We start from the raw sequence: 5,592 nt of genomic DNA, 5'->3' as shown, positions 1-5,592 counted from the left end.
TCTATCTCGAGAATAGATCTAGGAATAAGTGCACCCAAGGCAAGAACAAAATCAAAAAGGAGAGACATGATCGCTAATAGATTTAGAAGACATAATTATCATTACTCACATAATAGATGTGTTTAGATCATCACCGCCGTGTGCACACCATCGATGAATCCAACTAGCTCATGAACTCCGCCATGGCACAACCACGCAGGGAGGCCATGGCGGCTAGGGGCGGCCTAAGCCATATCCTAGACAACTTCGAAGAATTGCAGCGGCCGTCGTCTCCCTCCGGTCTTGGCCCTAGGTTTTCGTCCAGTTCTGGGTGGATGGATGCCCCGAGTTGAATAAGGTGCGAGCTATTTATGAGCCGAAGAAGCCACCGGTCGAAGGGGAGGCCGAACCGCCTCGGAAACAGGCTAGGCCGGCCGGCTCATGGGCCTAGGCCGGCCGGCCTACCCTCTTTCGGGCCTGCCTCGGTCTCATCTTTCGCGTGTAGACTCCTCGCATCTTCTAGAGTTTATGTCCTTCACGATTGCATCCCTTTGGACGTCGTTATCTTGGAAATATCTTCGAGGAAAGGATATGATAGGGAATCCTTCCTTAAATCTTCATTTGCTTTGTTTAATCCCGAAGTATCTTGATCTCATCTTCGTGGGCTTGGTCCTTTTGGCTCTCTTGGAGGATGGATGTGCATGAATGGGCTTCGAATCAACATGGGCTTTGGTCATTCCTTTGGGCTTTGGCCTTCGTCTTTCTCCGTGTTAGCGCTCGATTACGGGCCTCGTCATTTCATGCTCCAAAATAGGCCAAAAACCTGCAAAAACGAAGTTCCTCCAAAATATATGTGCAAATGTGAAAATGACCAATAATTAGGCCGGGGTTAGGACGGTTAGTGATTTTTATATTAAATTCATGCCATTATCAAGGATAAACAAGGGATAAAATGGGTACTTAAGGAGCGCCAACAGGAAGCCGGCGACCGAAGCCCCGGTGAACGGCGGACGTAACTATAACGGTCCTAAGGTAGCGAAATTCCTTGTCGGGTAAGTTCCGACCCGCACAAAAGGCGTAACGATCTGGGCATTGTCTCGGAGAGAGGCTCGGTGAAATAGATATGTATGTGAAGATGCGGACTACCTGCACTTGGACAGAAAGACCCTATGAAGCTTTACTGTTCCCTGGGATTGGCTTTGGGCCTTTCCTGCGCATCTTAGGTGGAAGGCGAAGAAGGCCCCTTCCAGGGGGGCCCGAGCCATCAGTGAGATACCACTCTGGAAGAGCTCGGATTCTAACCTTGTGTCAGACTCGCGGGCCAAGGGCAATCTCAGGTAGACAGTTTCTATGGGGCGTAGGCCTCCCAAAAGGTAACGGAGGCGTGCAAAGGTTTCCTCGGGCCAGACGGACATTGGTCCTCGAGTGCAAAGGCAGAAGGGAGCTTGACTGCAAGACTCACCCGTCGAGCAGAGATGAAAGTCGGCCTTAGTGATCCGACGGTGCTGAGTGGAAGGACCGTCGCTCAACGGATAAAAGTTACTCTAGGGATAACAGGTTGATCTTCCCCAAGAGTTCACATCGACGGGAAGGTTTGGCACCTCGATGTCGGCTCTTCGCCACCTCGAGCTGTAGGTGGTTCCAAGGCTTGGGCTGTTCGCCCATTAATGCGGTACGTGAGCTGGGTTCAGAACGTCATGAGACAGTTCGGTCCATATCCGGTGTGGGCGTTAGAGCATTGAGAGGACCTTTCCCTAGTACGAGAGGATCGGGAAGGACGCACCTCCGGTGTACCAGTTATCGTGCCTACGGTAAACGCTGGGTAGCCAAGTGTGGAGAGGATAACTGCTGAAAGCATATAAGTAGTAAGCCCATCCCAAGATGAGTGCTCACCTCCGACTTCCCTAGAGCCTCCGGTAGCACAGCCGAGACAGCGACGGGTTCTCCACCCATATGGGGATGGAGCGACAGAAGTATGGAAATAGGATAAGGTAGCGGCGAGACGAGCCGTTTAAATAGGTGTCAAGTGGAAGTGCAGTGATGTATGCAGCTGAGGCATCCTAATGAACGAACGATTTGAACCTTGTTCCTACACGACCTGATCAAATTGATCAGGCGCTTGCCATCTATCTTCATTGTTCAACACTTTGATGAAAAGGTGAAAAAACCAAACAAAAGCTCTGCCCTCCCTCTCTATTTATCTAAGAGATGGAAGGGCAGAGTCCTTTGGTGTTCCTTCCAGTTAAGAATTGGGGCTTCACAATTACTAGCCAATATTTCTCTCATGCCTTTTCTTGTTTATGGTTCGATATTCTGGTGTCCTAGGCGTAGAGGAACCACACCAATCCATCCCGAATTTGGTGGTTAAACTCTACTGCGGTGACGATACTGTAGGGGAGGTCCTGCAGCAAAATAGCTCGATGCCAGAATGATAAAAAGCTTAACACCTCTTATTTGACTTTTTCACTATTTCGAAATATGAAAAAGATCCAAATCCAAAATGCAAAGGTCGTCTTATTCAAAACCTCAATCATCACATCCCCTCTCTCCCACTTCACACCTCAGAACGCACTGTTCTTATAGAGAGAAGGGCGCTTTCCCATCTTCTTAACCCGAAATGAAATGGGAAGGTTCCTTTTGGGGGGTATCCCCGGGAAGAGATCCAGTGGACATGGGGTGGGCCTGTAGCTCAGAGGATTAGAGCACGTGGCTACGAACCACGGTGTCGGGGGTTCGAATCCCTCCTCGCCCACAGCCTTCCAAAGGGGGAAGGACCTTTACTTTTTCCCTGAGGGTAGGAAAATCATGATCGGAATAGCGGACATAAAGCTATTGAACTTGGGTATGCTCTTTCCTTTTGTCAAAGTGGAATCGTAGAACAGAATGTGATACGATGAGATAGAATGCAATAGAAACAAGGATAGCGAACGGGTTACCTACTCCTAAGGGTCAACGCAAGCCTTTTAATTCAATTCTTTATTCTTACATTAAAGAATGATTCAAATCTCTCCAAGTAGGATTCGAACCTACGACCAGTCTGTTAACAGCCGACCGCTCTACCACTGAGCTACTGAGGAACAAGGGGAGATTCGACCTCCTAGAGTTCAACTCCTGCTCTCAATGCGTGAACAATATGAGTCCGAAGCTTCTTTCGTAACTCCCGGAATTTCTTCATAGTGGCTCCGTTCCATGCCTCATTTCATAGGGAAGCCCAAAGTGTCTCTATTTCATTCTATTTCACTTCCTAGCACTTCCTATCATTTAATATCCATCCCTTTGGTCTTATTGACATAAGAGATGTCATTTATAGTCTATCTCTTTCTATATATGGAAAGTCAAGAAATTCTCATCGAAACATCGAGAAATTATGCATAAAGAAAGAAAAAAAGGAGACTCTTGCCATGATTTGAAAATCTTTTCTACTTAGTAGTCTAAGTTTCTCGATGAGGATAATTAATTCGGTCGTTGTGGTCGGACTCTATTATGGATTTCTGACCACATTCTCGAGAGCATTGTTTCCACTGTCCTAAACTAAGAACCACTATTCTCTTGCCTATTAATTCAACACAAAAAATGATTGAGAATCTTTGCCTTATATTCGCGTATTGCTTAATATGAAATAAAAGATGTTTGAGGTGTGAAAAGCAGCCTTTCATGGTGAGAAGCTAATTATCCCTATGATGTCTGGCTCTGATGCTTGGCAAGATTTCAAGCATCAATTGTGCTACCATTGTGTACAAGTATTTACCCCTCCATACTCACTGATAAAATATCTTTTATGCCATAATAAGTATCGTGCAACTATAAATATTTATTTTTGATAATATTAATATGTCTTATTTGTGAATATTGATAAATGTGCAGGTGGGATAACAGAGAAGATTTTGGTGTACCCAGAGGCTAAGTGACAAAAATATGGATGGATCTTGCTACATTTTTAGACCATATTTTAAATTCTGGTGTTGCATCAATTAGATAATATTTTAAATTTCTGTACCAATCAATAATTAATAATGAATTAAGACAAGTTCATACTGTGGCTCTGATATAATATTATTATTGTTAATTTTATTTTGTTGATCTGTCCATTAGGTGCTGACATGTATATTCTTGATCTGTTAACCTGGTGGAACTCTTATACCATAGAGTATATTATGTACCTTAGTAGAATTGATATAGAATTAGTTTCAAACACGTGCATAACCACTAGTCTCTTCAAAAGGATGTTTGTTTGGTTTTTTGTCTCCGGTGCATGTAAACCTCTCTCCTCCTTAATATATACCAGAATCTGACCGGGTAATTGGAAACAAAAAGGCGAAAGGGACGAAAAGAGAGCTAGCTGATTGGTCCAGTCACGTACTCACGTCGCCTTTTGACCGTCCACGTCCACAACACAAGGTGAAGGTACGAAAGACACCCACACCACCCATCATCGCAATTGCAAACAGATTGGATGTACTCGAGTTGAGATCCAATCTAATTGTATGGAAGTGGTAAACGATGCATAATGGTGGGTTCTCGGCTACCGCGGCAGTGGCTAACTATGATGAGATTTCTGATCTTTGGAAGGATTTTGGTGAGATCTCCATTAACCATTGTAATAGATCTTGTAATGCCGTCGCCCATGAATTAGCTAGGCAAGCTTTACTATAGAAGAGCTCTCTTGTTTGGATTGAGGAGCCCCTCCCTCTATCCTTCAATTGCTTGTAAACGATGTAACTGTGTTCGTGAATCAATAAAGTTTGCCTAAAGTTTTTTTAAAAAAATCATCGCAATTGCAAACATTGTCACTACATGGAGGTCTGGAAAGGGAAAAAAAGAGAGAGAAAAGGCAGTACTTCACTACATCACGACGCAAATCAAGGGCCCAATTGATATCCTAAAACGCCCCGAAACCCACGAAGCCATACTAGGATCCAACTGAAAATTCAAAGGGAAAGCAAAAGGCAAGATCAATCAGTTCAATAAGTGGCTTTACGACAGGTACTAGCTAGATCGAGAGGAAGCTGGACATTTTTTTTTGAATAATACTGGACACTTATATAAGGAAAAAAAGCCAATCACAGTGCACATCACTAGAGCTCTAGTAGTGAGCAGATCGGGCGAACGAAAAGACCCGCGCCCTTTGGCTGATCTGGATGTGGAAAACGGCAACCCTACATCGGACGCGAAGGGAGGGAAAGGCGGAGCTGGGCCTGTTTGGTTCTTCTAGATCTAGATTTTAGATCAAAGAATTTTGTTATTTGAGTACTAAATAAAGTCTAGTCATAAAATTAATTGCAGAACTCTAGGGCTACTTTACGGGACGATTCTAACGAAGTATATTAATTCACGATTAGTGGATGGTTACTGTAGCATCACTGTGGTAAATCATGACTTAATTAAGCTCATTAGATTCGTCGCGCCAAATTACACTTATCTGTGAAAAGATTTCGTAAATAAATTTTATTTAATATATCATGCATGTGAGATTCTTTGATCCAAAAATTTGGATCCAAACTTCCAAACAGGGCCCTGATGAGCAGGACGTCGATCGGATTCGCTGGCAGGACGGCGCCTTTCCGCGAAGTTTCGCTGGCTTTATTTGCTATGGAGGGTGACGCCGTGACGGTG

The 5,592-nt window shown here is 44.3% G+C and overlaps 2 non-coding genes across 2 annotated transcripts; one reads left to right on the top strand and one right to left on the bottom strand.

Moving 5' to 3' along the window:
- Nucleotides 1–2,653: 2,653 nt before the first annotated feature.
- TRNAR-ACG lies at nt 2,654–2,731 on the top strand. Its single transcript has one exon. It is a non-coding gene; the product is annotated as a tRNA-Arg (tRNA).
- Nucleotides 2,732–2,984: 253 nt separating this feature from the next.
- Nucleotides 2,985–3,056, bottom strand: TRNAN-GUU. The gene has a single exon. It is a non-coding gene; the product is annotated as a tRNA-Asn (tRNA).
- Between the last annotated feature and the right edge of the window lie 2,536 nt (nt 3,057–5,592).

Source organism: Panicum virgatum, chromosome 5K (genome assembly GCF_016808335.1).
Source record: "Panicum virgatum strain AP13 chromosome 5K, P.virgatum_v5, whole genome shotgun sequence".
Classification (NCBI taxonomy): Eukaryota; Viridiplantae; Streptophyta; class Magnoliopsida; order Poales; family Poaceae; genus Panicum; species Panicum virgatum.
The sequence above is the reverse complement of the archived record's forward strand: the minus strand, read 5'-3'. Positions and strand labels throughout refer to the sequence as shown.